The sequence below is a fragment of the Euphorbia lathyris genome, chromosome 7 (assembly GCF_963576675.1).
Source record: "Euphorbia lathyris chromosome 7, ddEupLath1.1, whole genome shotgun sequence".
NCBI lineage: Eukaryota > Viridiplantae > Streptophyta > Magnoliopsida > Malpighiales > Euphorbiaceae > Euphorbia > Euphorbia lathyris.
In genome coordinates this window covers 39,622,100-39,635,827 of record NC_088916.1, presented here as the reverse complement: position 1 = coordinate 39,635,827, position 13,728 = coordinate 39,622,100, and the positions used below count along the sequence as shown (strand labels likewise).

At 38.5% G+C, this 13,728-nt stretch overlaps 1 long non-coding RNA gene across 3 annotated transcripts; it reads left to right on the top strand.

The window, feature by feature from the left end:
* Positions 1-1,174: 1,174 nt before the first annotated feature.
* On the top strand, positions 1,175-3,119 carry LOC136234777 (uncharacterized). 3 transcript variants are annotated; one of them, XR_010691472.1, is made up of 4 exons: positions 1,175-1,555; positions 2,341-2,459; positions 2,674-2,727; positions 2,814-3,119. It is a non-coding gene; the product is annotated as an uncharacterized lncRNA (long non-coding RNA). The 3 variants fall into 3 exon arrangements; XR_010691473.1 differs by lacking the exon at positions 2,674-2,727 and having other exon boundaries at positions 2,777-3,119; XR_010691471.1 differs by lacking the exon at positions 2,674-2,727 and having other exon boundaries at positions 1,185-1,555.
* The last annotated feature ends 10,609 nt before the right edge of the window (positions 3,120-13,728 follow it).

Here is a 13,728-nt window from a genome sequence, read left to right as displayed (position 1 = left end):
TGGCATTATGTACTTGTTAGTTTTATAGGTTGAATCAATACCAATGTACCGGTTGTACGTCCAAAATAATGATACTGAGTTTGGATGTGCCATAAACAAATGTGTCAACACACCAGACTCGGGATCAGCTAATGTGGAATGAACGTACCTATTCTCGGTTGATAGATGGAAGAATTGGCTAGCCACGTCTCTACCCTGAAACTCATCATTCCTCAACTGATCCCTGTAATTGTACACATGTTTAATTGTTGGATTGTCTCCTAGATTCTTTTCTTAAATTGATGCCAATATAGCACACGACTTTGCTTGAGCCGAACTCATATCACGCACAATTTGTTTAGATGTGAGACTGAGTCCGCTTGTCTGTCTGTATCCCTCTAGATAAACAACCATTGTATGATTGTACATACCTGTTAACCATGCCTTAGCCGATATCCCCCAACCAGAAAAGTCTGGGTATTGAATGACTTTAATCTGGAATTTACATGACACGCTTTAGTTTTAGTTCTCATTTTAAAACAATCTTCAACAATCTGCATAACTCCTCTATAACGTTCACCTCGTGAACATTTTAAGAGCTTCTGCTTTCTACCATGTTTGTGGGAAGAAATTATTAGCTCGAACCCATTCTCAATTGCAATGCTTTTAGCCCATGCAATAGCTTCAGAGTTTGTAGGGAAAACGGTATCCATACAGAAACAGACACTGTAATCAATTCTATTCGCATACCAATCTTCTAATGGCACCTGGAATTAAATTAAATGCATATTATTAGTTAAAAATAGATTAAACCATACAAAGCACGTAAATTCAAGGTGAAATACAATTGATATTTTTATTTTCTAAACCAATTGGTATGTACTTGTACAAAGCACATAAACATAATATTCGTACTTTTTAATAATGTTAAAAATTATCAATGTTAACTCTTCAATTATATAAACCTATACATTGCGGATAAAAGTGCATTAAACGTTAAGGTATTAAATTTTTTAGGGTTAATACACATATTTGCCTCTGTATTTATCCGTTTTAATATACCCCTATATCAAATAAACACATAAATATATCCTTATATTTTTTTAAAACCAGCAAAAATACCCTAATCTAAACATAATGCTTATTTGGATAACTCCATTTATTAGTCATCACACCAGTAATAAAAAAGTATAACACGTGGCATTAAAAAAAACCCTAGCACAATCCTAATCCCATCCAGCCGCCTCTCTCCTTCTCTTGTTGAAATCGACTGTTTGAGCTATCAGTGGATCACTCATGGGATTCCATTTCGTTTCCTTTCTTGTACTAGTGATTCTTTTCATTTGTTTCTTATTCGAAGGTTTCAATCTATGATTTGCTCTTCTCTGATTCATTCACTACTTGTTGATTTCTTTCAGATCTCCTAGCCTGAGTTAGTTCTTCGTTGCCATTTACATTTCTTGTTAGCTAGAAGCTCATAAGAAGTTATACTGTTAGTGCTAGGGATTCTAACAAAATGGGATGTAGTGCGAGTGTAAAGAAGAGAGAAGAGCTTACAGCGCAACCAGAGTGCCAGGTACTCTCTGAACAACCTTGATAATGGCATGTTAAGGTTTTACTTGACTCCAATTAGGAGTTATGGAAGAAGCAAATCTGGAATTTTTTTTATCATCTGCTCTCTAATGCTTAATAGGTAACTTTAATAATGCAGCATTCAAAATTGAAATTTTCTTGTTTTCGTGGTTCTCTTTGAATTCAGTTGGCATGTTGAATTGCGGTATTTGTAGAATTTTTCAATTTTCTATAAGTGAGTTATTTGATCTATATGTCCTGTAAATGCTGTTTTGGATTCAAAAAATTATCTGGTTACTTGATAAATGCATAGATTTCAAGGATACATGTGTTAGAGATGGCTTGGTTTTGTGCAACAAGTGATAAGTATATTTTGCAGTTGTGCTCTGTTATAGCTGATTAGTGTATGTTTGAAAATGATTTTAGGTCTGGTATATGGTGTAATCGATGTAGAAATCCTTGTATGATCTTTTGGTTATTAGATAAGTGATCATGGCATTGCCATTGAATTTGGCTACTAAAATGCAACACACTGAAATGGCTTTAAAATATGGATTATGGTTTTTGGTTTATTTTACGAGGCCAAGTAGTCTATGTTGCCTTGTATATGAAGTTCTCCACTTGTTTTCCTCCCTTTCCCAGCTTACATGTATGGTATTCATGAAGTGAATGTCTTCCGTGATTTATTGGCATCACATTCTTGTTGCAGGTGTTAGATGACTATATTTGTCCATATTCTTAAGTATTCTTATGGCTTACTATGGCCTAACTATTTCAAAAAAATTATAGGTCCACCGTGCAGTTACAAGGGATGGTATTGAAGTTGCAATGGAAATTCAGTACCATGGTGTTGCCAATAGCATTAATAGTGACTTTGACAATATGAAACTTCTCCTAGAGCAATGAAGGTGTGTACATGTTTATCCATACATGTCTATGAATACATATATATATTTGCTATAGTTTGCATTACTAGATAATCCTTGTAGAAACTTGGAAAGGAAGCCATGGCTTATTGTGGTTGTATGACCTGCTTCAAGTTATGCTTGTGTCCTGTATCTTTTCTATATGTTAGTAATATTGTTATTCTGTGTCTGATGTTCTTCATCTAAACCTTTTAAGGTGGCAAAAGAAGAATTATCCCGTGAATGTGACTATGAACTGGGGCTTCTTTGTGTAAATATTTTGTTCTCTTGACTGGTATTTGTCTTTATGTTTTGTGTAGCATCATGCTTCAACTTTGTCAGATTTTGGTTTTGTAGCTTCCACTTTGTATTGACACACTGGAGAAGTTGTGAAGCCTGGTAATTGAACTGTTCATACTATACTACTCATGGAGTTGGACGAGTGTGAAGAAGCTACTCTCCATGATGTTAATATGAAGGAAGAGATGAGAAGGAATCAGCAAGCTCAACAGGAGGCGTATCACTTCCGAATAATGTGATATTAAATTTATCCTTGTAATATATCCTTAGAAATGATTTGTAATATATCCCCTCACCTTAGAAATAACACTTGTAATATATCCTTTTTGGATCCATTTATTAAATTTATAAATTTTGTCAAAATTTGAAATTTTTGATATTAAATGCTCTTTTTCAAATGATTTTGTATTTAAATTTAAGTAATTGGTCAATTATTATTATTGGGTATAAAATTTATCTTCAAAATGTAATATGAAAATAAATAAATTACTAATAGACACTTAAATTCTGGCAAATTTAGAATTTATAGAGGACGAATTTCGTTGCTAATCTGTACGCATAGTCTTATTTGGCGACAGATTTAGAGTGGTTGATGTGTAAAATTTTGTCGTGAAAATATTTGTCACGAATACTTTTGTCGCGTAAAATTTTATCGTTAAAAATCTAATATGATATTTTTTAGTTGACGTGGCAGGTGATGTGGAGGCTGACGTGTTACACCGTTAGGGCCAAATCAGCAATCTGTTAGATTAGGGTATTTTTGGTGTAATTTAAAAAACACAAGGATATATTTGTGTGTTTATTTGATATAAGGGTATATGTGTTTAAAGGGACAAATACAAAGGCAAATATCTGTATTAACCCAATTTTTTACTATATCCATAATGTTTATTAATGTAAAATAGATTGAAAAATAACAAATAAAATATGAAAGTGCGATGAAATATAATACGGATGCGATAAAATATAATACGGGTTTGGATACGCTTTTACCTAAGCAAAAAAGGGCCCCAGACCCATTTTTCATGAAAAACAGGTCCAGCACCCGTTTTTCCCTAGGGAAATTCGAGTGGCACATACTGCCCGGCCTATGGGCAAGAAGTATGGGCTACCCGTTCGGTCCTAGGGCCGAACGGGTAGTTCATACTACCTGTCCATGTGCGGGACAGTATGGGTCACCCGTTTATTCAAAATTCGAACATAAAAACTTTGTGATTTCGGGTTTAATTCCACAAATTTCAGAAGTTATAGGATCGAATCATTACCTCATCATCGAAATCGTCCATTCCCGGAGTTCTCGATTCCATTTTTTGAGAAATCCAATATCTAACTAGAGAGAGAAGAAGTTAAGTTTTTGAATGAAATAATGAAAATGGCAAAGATGTCCAGGAGGGAGCTATAAGTAGATTAGAGGCGGTGAATAGCAAAGCCCTAATTTATTAGTCTCGCCTCTTTACGTAACACATTGTTCAATCCCCCTATTTTGAAAAACACATTATGAGATCCCCTGTTTTTTTATCACTTGTCTAGTTTTTTAAACATATCTTAGCTTGTAAGATAGCCATAATGTATAAAATAATTATGTTACTCTGTTATTTTGTCTTCCTTATGTTGAATATAATGGTTAAATATATATATATAAAAAAATTAAACAGAAAGACCAAAAGACTAACGGTGACAAAAGATAGATACCTTATAATTTGTTTTAAAAAATAGGACTACACAATGTATTAGGTAAAAATAAGACTAATAAATTATTTATCCCATTTTTCATCTAACTTATTTTTCTATCCAAATAAACACTAACAAATCAAAAAAAATATTTTTATGCAATATAGTACTTCATTTTCCTCGCAATTCTGGCCACATGGATTTTGCTTTTTAAACATGTTTTGGTAAATGTGGATCATTTAGTTGAAAGAAATAACAACAACAAAGCCTTAGTCCCGAAATGATTCGGGGTCGGCTAACATGAACCATCATATAAAACCGTGAAATCAAGTAGTGTCAGCGATACAAATTCGCTCCCTCCACACCGTTTTATCCACTGCCATATTTTCCTCAATTCCCAGTAAACTCATATCACTCTCGGTCACCCTCCTTCAAGTTTGCTTAGGTCTTCCCCTACCCCTCACCACTACATCCCTTTGCCACTCTTCGGTTCTCCTAACCGGCGCATCAAGCGCTCTACGTCTCACATGGCCAAACCACCTTAGTCGGTTTTCTCTCATTTTATTCTCAATAGATGTGACCCCTGTTGGTCCCGTGTGATTAGTTCCAAAGGGGGGGTTAGGAACTAATGTAACTTTTTCGCTTTAATTACGCTGACTTAATTCAATTCTTTGAGTTTCACAACTCAGCTTTGGTCAGCGCGGCCGAGTGAGGCGTAAGACGGCTTTAGTCAGATACTGACTAAAACTGTTTTACTTGTGAGTTGGGAAATGACACTTTTGCGGTCAGCTTCCAACTCAGCACTCTGATTTACTCAGTGTCAGCTTAAACAATTTATATATTGAGTAAATATAGCAAGCAACACATACAGATATATATTGAAAGAGAGTTAGAAATTACTCAGCACGACTTATCCTGGTTCGGCCTCTCCGCCTACGTCCAGTCCCCAGAATCACTCCGGGCTTTTTAAATCCAATACTGAAGATCTTTAAAGGTAGAGCGCAAACCGTTTACAAGGCAGTTGAATATGCAAGAGTACCGTCCTCTATTCGTCTACTTAACTCCTACTAAGTGCTATAACCGAACACCTAGATTTCTCTACCATTGAGTACTTAATACTGAGTACTCAGCACACTCTCTCAATACTATGATTGATACAAAACTGTTCTTTTTCAGACAAAGAACACTTTAGATGATTACAGAGAAAATCACTCTAGCATTTACACAGGAATAGAAATTTGGTGTAAGATCTCTTTCTTATATTGATGTGCTTTTGTATGTATGCTCTTATTCTCTTTTTGTTTTCATAATCGGCAAAGGATCCAAGAATGAACTTGTCCTTTTATAGTTGAAGTCTGAAGCCTAATGATTTGAATCTGGAGTTATCCGTTGGATTCAAACGGCTTTATCTTGAGACATGTTCTCGTCAGCTTCAGATTTGCAGGCCAATCCTGTCACCTGAATTCTGCAGTCGTCAAGTTTGTCTTCTTCCTGTAGGTTTCGGCTCTTTGTGCCAGTTCGTCTTTTAGTAAAAGAACAGTTGACCCATGCATCTCGAAATTGTCTTTTGCGTAATTCCAAGTTTTCTATTATTGGTGCAGACAGTTGTCGGATCTTGTCTTTTAGCAAACAGATCATTCGCGCTGTCCTGAGGATTACTCAGCTTTACTTTGATAGCCGTTGTCTTTGATTATTTCCAATTCAGATACTGAGTTCTCTTTTACTCAGCTTTCATGGCCAGCTTCGTTCTGCAAGATATAGTTTCCAAGAAGACTTCTCTACTTTTAATACTGAGTTCCGTTCCACTCAGCTTCGTTGATTAGCTTGATCTTTAAGCTTCTGTTCTAAAGATGACTTATCTTCTGTCACGCTGAGTTACGCTCCACTCAGCTTGTGCTGTATTCTCATGCTGACTTCGTCCTGTCTTACTTTCTATTTCCATTTGCATTTATATTTATACTCAACATTGAACAAACATATTAGTACAATTAAATCAAAGCACTTAAATTTAATTGTCCCTTAATCATAGATTAACTTAAATAATTTTGTCAAATCAAAATCATGTGGAAAGGTGTTTCAACAAACTTCCCCATTTTGATGTTGGCAAAATATTTAATTGATGGAACTTAGCATTGAGATTCCCCATGATTGATATTCTTTTTATGCTTCTGAAATTACTCCCCCGTAAGGGTTGCATCTATTGACTTAACTTAACTCTAAACCTTCTAAGATTTAATTGAGTAAAATTAAGGCATGCTTATACTGACTTAGTCCAGTTCTAAACCTTCCAAGATCTAATTCAGATGAGCCTAGGTCAGCTTTCAGAAGAGGTCAATGTGTGGAATATATTTTTACTCAGTTTTGATAGATGGTTAGTTTGATATCAAAGTTATGGGAAAAACATTATCAGAGCAGATGTATCAAGTCTAATGTGTACTGAGTTCATTCCTTTCTTTTGTTTGTTTGTTTAATTAAGACAGATCAGCATAAAGCACAATACGTAAGTAAGCATCACATAAGATTAGTCAATTTTGAATAAGAGATGCATAAGTTTATAGATAGTCAGCAAGACAAAATATGCCAGATAAGAGAAAATTACAAGTCAAGAATAAAAACTAGCAAATCTAGCCAAACTATTTCTTCCTGTTGACTTGGGCAGTATTAACTTTGCCTTTTTCCCTTTGTTGCTGCTGACTACCAGATGCTCCTTCTGTTCCCCTTGAGTTGTGCTGAGTTCTATCAGCTTGTTCTTTCTCCCCCGTTTTTCCAGCATGAGGCGGAGGAGGAATGAAAGTGTCGTTGAGAGCAGCATGAGTTAACCTGACGGAATACGCTTTAAGCTTTTTCGTGCTTTCCCTTAGGCCATCAAAAACGGGAACACCATCGTCCAAGACAGAACCGGGAATCCTGACAGAGGCACTGAGCATACTCAAAATATATTTGGGATTTTCCTACCCAGGTCATAGTGTCAGTCAGCATGGCATAAGCTTGGTGAAACATCTTGAGCAAAGCCGAATCGTAGAACTGACGTTGAGCATTCGTGTGGCGCACATGTTTGAAGGTGGCTTGTGAGTATTGCAAGAGTTCATTTGTCTTGTCCTGGTTAGTTTCCATTTCTTCCTTACTCAAGTTGAGTAGGCGGACAACCTCACTGATTTGCTCAATGGAACACTGGGAAGAGGAGGAGATTAACTCACGCGTTCTGGCCTGCTCAGCGTTTAGCTGGGTAAAAAGTGGATGAACCTCAGCAGAGGTTGCATACATTGAGTTCACAGCTGACAGGTTGTTGAGTTGACCCTGGAGAGAGTTCATATGGTTTACCATTGTCAGCTGGAGTTCAGCCAGCTTTACGATAGATTCCTGCTTGGGCTGTTGAGATTGTAGAGATGTCATGACACTCAGAAGATCCTTAAGACCTTTAATTTCAGTTAAGAGCTGAGTGATAGAGGAAAGTTGAGTTGGCTTAACATGATCAGACCCAGCGGCTTCGGTATTAGAGTGATGAATATCCTGAAGTAGGGCTTGAGCTGAGTCGATGATTCGGCATCCAGACTCAGTAGCATGCAAGTACACGTAGGATTCATCATTGTGTGGCCCAGATGCTGGAATATGAGTAGCACCTTGTGTTTGGTGCTGTCCAGAAGCAGATGTGCCAGCGAGGTCAGCGGCTGGACTTTTATTCAGATTAGGAGCTGACTGGTTGCATTCTGTGTTAACGAATTTGGAAGAGGTTGATCTGCAGAGTTATTCACTTGCTCAGTGTCAGCTGGAATTGGAGTTGGAGATTGAGGAATTTCAAAGCTAACTCGAGCAGACTTTTCCTGCGCTGACTCAGAGGTTTGACCAGCAGGAACTTCAAGCACTTGCTTGGTAAGGATTGGATTTTCTGGAGTTTTGAGATCGGCTTGTTCCTCAGCTTGAGAAACAGAGGCTTGCTTTTTCTAGAGTTTCCTTGGAGAAGACTCAATGGGATTGGAGAAGAATTTGAATTGCATGTCAGAGAGATCAGTGATGGGATCCCGTAGAGGAGAATCATCCAGAAGGTCAGTGACTGGAGATTTATGAGCCTTTTTCTTGAGCCGTTTGAATCTCTTACCTTTGGAGGAGAGGGGTCAGCAGGAATAGAGTCAAGAGATTCAGAAGATGAGTTTACCCCTAGGTCAGCGTGATCCTTCGCTGTTGGCTCAGTTCGTTCTTCAACCTGCTCAGTGTTAACTGTCTCATGTTGCTCAACTTCTGTTGTCTCCTCAGTATCAAACTGACCTCCGAGATTACCCATCTCGTCTTCTTCTTGTTCAGTAGGGGTTTTCTCGAGATCAATGCATTGACTTCTCATAAAGTGCGAGTCTTCAGAGATGACAACGTCAAGCGGGGGTTCATCAATAGGGTTCAACCCAGAGGAGATCTTCTTCTTCTTTCTCAGAGGCTGCTCGGGAGTATCCTCTTTTGCTTCCTCAGGCTCAACTTGCCTTTTGAGGTTTTCTGCTGACTTAGGTTCCTCCTGACCTTGCTCAGTAGCTTCTTCGGAGCTGAATTAATGTCCCTTGCTGCCTGGTCAGCTTTCCTCTTTTTATCATGCCGAGTACGGTCAGCAGGTTTCTTTCCCTTTTTGGTTAGCACATCCTGTACTTCTTCAACTGCGGCCCCCTTACCTTTCTTGGGCACGACCGGCTGGTCGAAGGCTAAACCGAATAGTATTCCAGCTGTAATCTCCGTACCCTAGACGTTGATTTCCTCTACTAAGCTTACTTGGTAGTCCTTTAGGATTTTGGTAATTAGTGAACCTAACCTGAGGGTACCAGTACTCCGTTGGAAGGCACCGATGAGAAAGACTGACATGTTGATTTGTTTGTAGGTCAGCATATGCCAGATAAAGCATTGTTCAAAGTTTGACGCTGAGGATGTGGAGTTGACCTTGGGGAAGAGAAAGTTCGTCAAGATGTAGTGGGCCATCTTCTGATTTTGACCCATGGAAGTGCTAGCGATTTCCCCTACATGACCGGTGGGCTTGCAGACCTCAGTGGGATATTCGATTTTAGTGTAGTCGTTGGTGGTTCTAAGTTTGGCTCCGCTATTGGTCAGCTTAAGCAATTTGGCGAGATAGGGAGGATTGACAAAAATATCTTTCCCTTGGACCTTTGTGACCATGTAATCCCTGTCATCATCAGCGGCTCTCAGATTGGCATAGAATTCCTTTACAATTTCTGGGTAGGTGGCTTCTCGGATAGAAAATAGCTCGGTCCAGCAATTTTTAGAGATCCATTCGCAGAACGGTTTCTCAGCGTCTACAAATCCCTTAGAAAACCATCGGGAGTGATCAACCTTGTATCCCCTGACACTGTTGTAGACTAGAGAGTAAGTTCTTTCCATCGGTTTCTTCCCCTTATCCCTTTTCTGTTTCTTTTTCGACGAAGTTGCAAGGTCAGCATGGGGGTTCTTGCTTGGAGTTTGGTCATGCTGACCGTGTTCTTGAGACTTAGTGGGAGTCTCGCTGTATTTCTGCTGAGCAGGAGATTGAGGGTTTTCATCGGAGCGGTTGTCGTCGTAACTGGCACCGGAGATATTCTGAGAATCCGACATAATTTTTCAGAGATTTTTTAGAGGTTTGGGATTTTTAGATAGAGAGAGATTGATTGCCAGAAATTCTAAGTGTAAAAAGGTAGAAGTGGGAATTTATCCACTATTTATAGGGGTGTCGAATTGATCTGAATCGTTGAGGTGGCGGTTTTGACCTCGAGATAATCAACCGACAATGCTTCTGACATTTATGACACAATCGGCGCATGTGTTTTCTAATTATTGCGCTTACGTCATCCTAGGTGGCTATTTAATTCGCATGCTAGCATTAATTGTGCAACAGATCTTTACTCAGCGTTAGGAAATTTTAAACGTTTGGTATTCTGAGTAGTCAGTTTTACGTAGAAACTTATTCGTGTGCTTAGTAACTCAGCTTAAGATAATCACTCAGTATGTAAGTTTAGTCAGCATAAAGTGATTTTATGATATTCGTATTAGCTCAGTTTGAGTAAGTTACTTAGCATACAGTAGCTACTAATTTAGCACAAAATACTCAGCATGGTAATCACTCATCATTCAATTTAAACATACACCGATAGCTTCCCTTAGTATGTTGAATTGCTCACGAGCCAGAGGCTTCGTAAAGATATCCGCAAGCTGTTCATCTGTTGGAACATAAGTCAGCTTGATCTCACCCTTGAGTACATGGTCTCAGATGAAGTGATGCCTTATGCTGACATGCTTCATCCTGTTGTGTTGGATTGGATTTTTGGATAGGTCAATGGCACTCTTGTTGTCACATTTGACCTCTATTGTTTCCGTTTTGACTCCATAATCCTCTAGCTGTTGCTTAATCCATAGGACCTAGGCCACACAGCTTCCAGCAGCAATGTACTCAGCTTCAGTTGTAGACAAGGCCACTGACGATTGCTTCTTACTGAACCAAGATACTAAACAGCTTCCTAGGAAGTGACATCCTCCTGAAGTGCTCTTACGTTCTAGCTTATCTCGTCCATAGTCAGCGTCAGTGTATCCAATGAGTGTGAAGTCATTTGTATTTGGATACCATAAACCTGCATTAACTGAGCTCTGCAAATATCTAAAAATTCTTCGGAACAGTGTCAGTACCCATTGGGGTTGATATGGGTTTACATTCTTCCATATCAAATTTCTTTAACATTTCTTTGGCGTACTTGGACTGACTAATGAAGATGTCGTTCTTCTCTTGCTTGATTTGTAAACCAAGGAAGAAGTTGAGTTCGCCCATCATGGAAATCTCGAACTCAGTTTGCATCTGTTTACTAAATTCTTTGCACATAGATTCGTCAGTAGAACCAAAGATTATATCATCTACGTAAATTTGTGCTAGCAGGGTATTTTTACCCTTTTTCTTAATGAACAAGGTTGTGTCAGCTTTGCCTCTGACATAATTCCTGGTCAGCAGGAAGTTGGTCAACCTCTCATACCAAGCTCTTGGAGCTTGCTTCAGGTCATATAAGGCCTTCTTGAGTTTATAAATGTGGTTTGTGAGTTTTGGATCTTCAAACCCTGGAGGCTGACTAACATATACCTCTTCATTTATAAAGCCAATAAGAAAGGCACTTTTAACATCCATTTGATATAATTTAAAGTTCATATAGCTAGCATATGCACACAATATACGTATAGCCTCTAACCTAGCAACAGGAGCAAAGGTCTCACCATAGTCAATGCCCTCTTGCTGACTATAGCCTTGGGCTACAAGTCGGCCTTTGTTTCTAACCACATTGCCTTGCTCATCTAGTTTATTTCTAAAGACCCACTTAGTTCCTATGGTCTTTTGATTCCTAGGTTTTGGTACTAAATCTCATACCTCATTTCTTTTAAATTGATCAAGCTCCTCTTGCATAGCATTGATCCAATGTTCGTCGCGCTCAGCTTCTGAGAAGTTCTTTGGCTCCTGTATTGAGACGAATGCAACATTTCCGAGATACTTTCTAAGCTGATCTCTTGTCATCAGCTTGTTGTCAGCGGCATCAAGAATGGACTTCTCCGAATGTCCTCTTGGAATTTTTATTTCTTTGGGTAATGTTGAGTTGTCTGGAATAGGTGTTTCTACAATATCTGCAGGAGTAGATTGGTCAGTAAAGGTAATTTCGGTTTCGTTTTTACCTTTGGTCAGCCCTTGTACTGATGACTCAGCGGCTCTTGTTTGGTCAGCGGAAGCTGAGCTTGGTTCATCTTCGGCGGGCTGAGTTGTCTTTCCTGCAGGGTCAGTTTAATCGAACTCTATATGGACAGACTCTTCTACAACTTGAGTTCGTTTATTATACACCCTATATGCTTTACTGTTAGTTGAGTACCCTAAAAAGATCGCTTCATCAGCTTTAGCATCAAATTTAGCAAGATTATTTTTTGTATTGAGTATAAAGCACTTACACCCAAAAGCACGAAAGTAGCCAATGTTGGGCTTTCGTCCTTTCAAAGTTCATAAGGGGTTTTCTTGAGTATAGGTCTAATTAAAGCCCTATTCAGTATGTAGCATGCTGTGTGGACAGCTTCACCCTAGAAATACTTTGGAAGCCTATTTTCGCTCAGCATTGTCCTAGCAATTTCAACTATTGTTCTGTTCTTCCTTTCAACAACCCCATTTTGTTGAGGTGTCCTAGGAGCAGAAAAGTTATGGTCAATGCCACTGACTTCGCAGAATTCATCAAACTGTTGGTTTTTGAATTCTCTGCCATTGTCACTTCTAATATGAGCTACTTTTAGGTCTTTGTCATTTTCAAGCTTCTTAATCAATGTTGTGAACATCTCAAAATTTTCATCCTTGCTACTCAGCAAGATGATCCAAGTATACCGAGAGAAATCGTCTACAATGACTAAGGAGAATTTCTTACCGCCCAAGCTGAGTGGCTGGACAGGTCCGAAAAGGTCCAAATGTAGTAATTCCAATGGTCTCTTGGTTGAGACAATGTTTTTACTTTGAAAAGACTTTTTCGTTTGTTTACCTTGCTGACAAACATTACATAATTGATCTTTTTCAAATTTCAATTTGGGCAGTCCCTCAACTAATTGCTTTCTAGCTAATTTGGCAAGGAGGTCCATGCTTACATGACCAAGTCTCATATGCCATAGCCAGGAGTTATCCTCTTTAGACACCAAGCATATATTTTTTGAAAAATATTTTTCTAAACTCAACATATATACATTGTCAACACGAGGGGCAGTTAAAATCAAATTGTTTGTTTTTCCCTCGAGTATCCGACACTGAGTAGCATCAAATACAACCTGTCTACCACTATCACACAACTGAGCTACGCTCAATAGATTGTATTTGAGACCCTTAACTAAAGAGACTGACTCAATAGTAGGATTACCTCCGATAGTACCTGATCCTACTATCTTTCCCTTTTTATTGTCTCCAAAGCTTACGTTTCCACCTCGTTTAAGCTCAAGTGTGATGAACTGAGTTTCATCACCAGTCATGTGCCTCGAGCATGCGCTGTCAATATACCAAAGCTTTGACTTCTCCATGCACCTCAGGCTCACCTGCATTTTGAATCAGTCATCTTTAGGTACCCAATTCTTTTTGGGTCCTCGTTTGTTAGCATAGACAGGTGCAAAGTCATGTTTTAATTTGTGACGGCATACTTTTATGGTGTGGCCTTGTTTACCATAGAAGTCACAATGAGTTACCCTTTTAGGGTGACTTTGTTTTTGGTCAGCACCATTGTGCTGAGCATGCCAACATACCTTAGTGGTATGTCCTTTCTTTTCGCAGAAGTCACATTGGACAATCCGC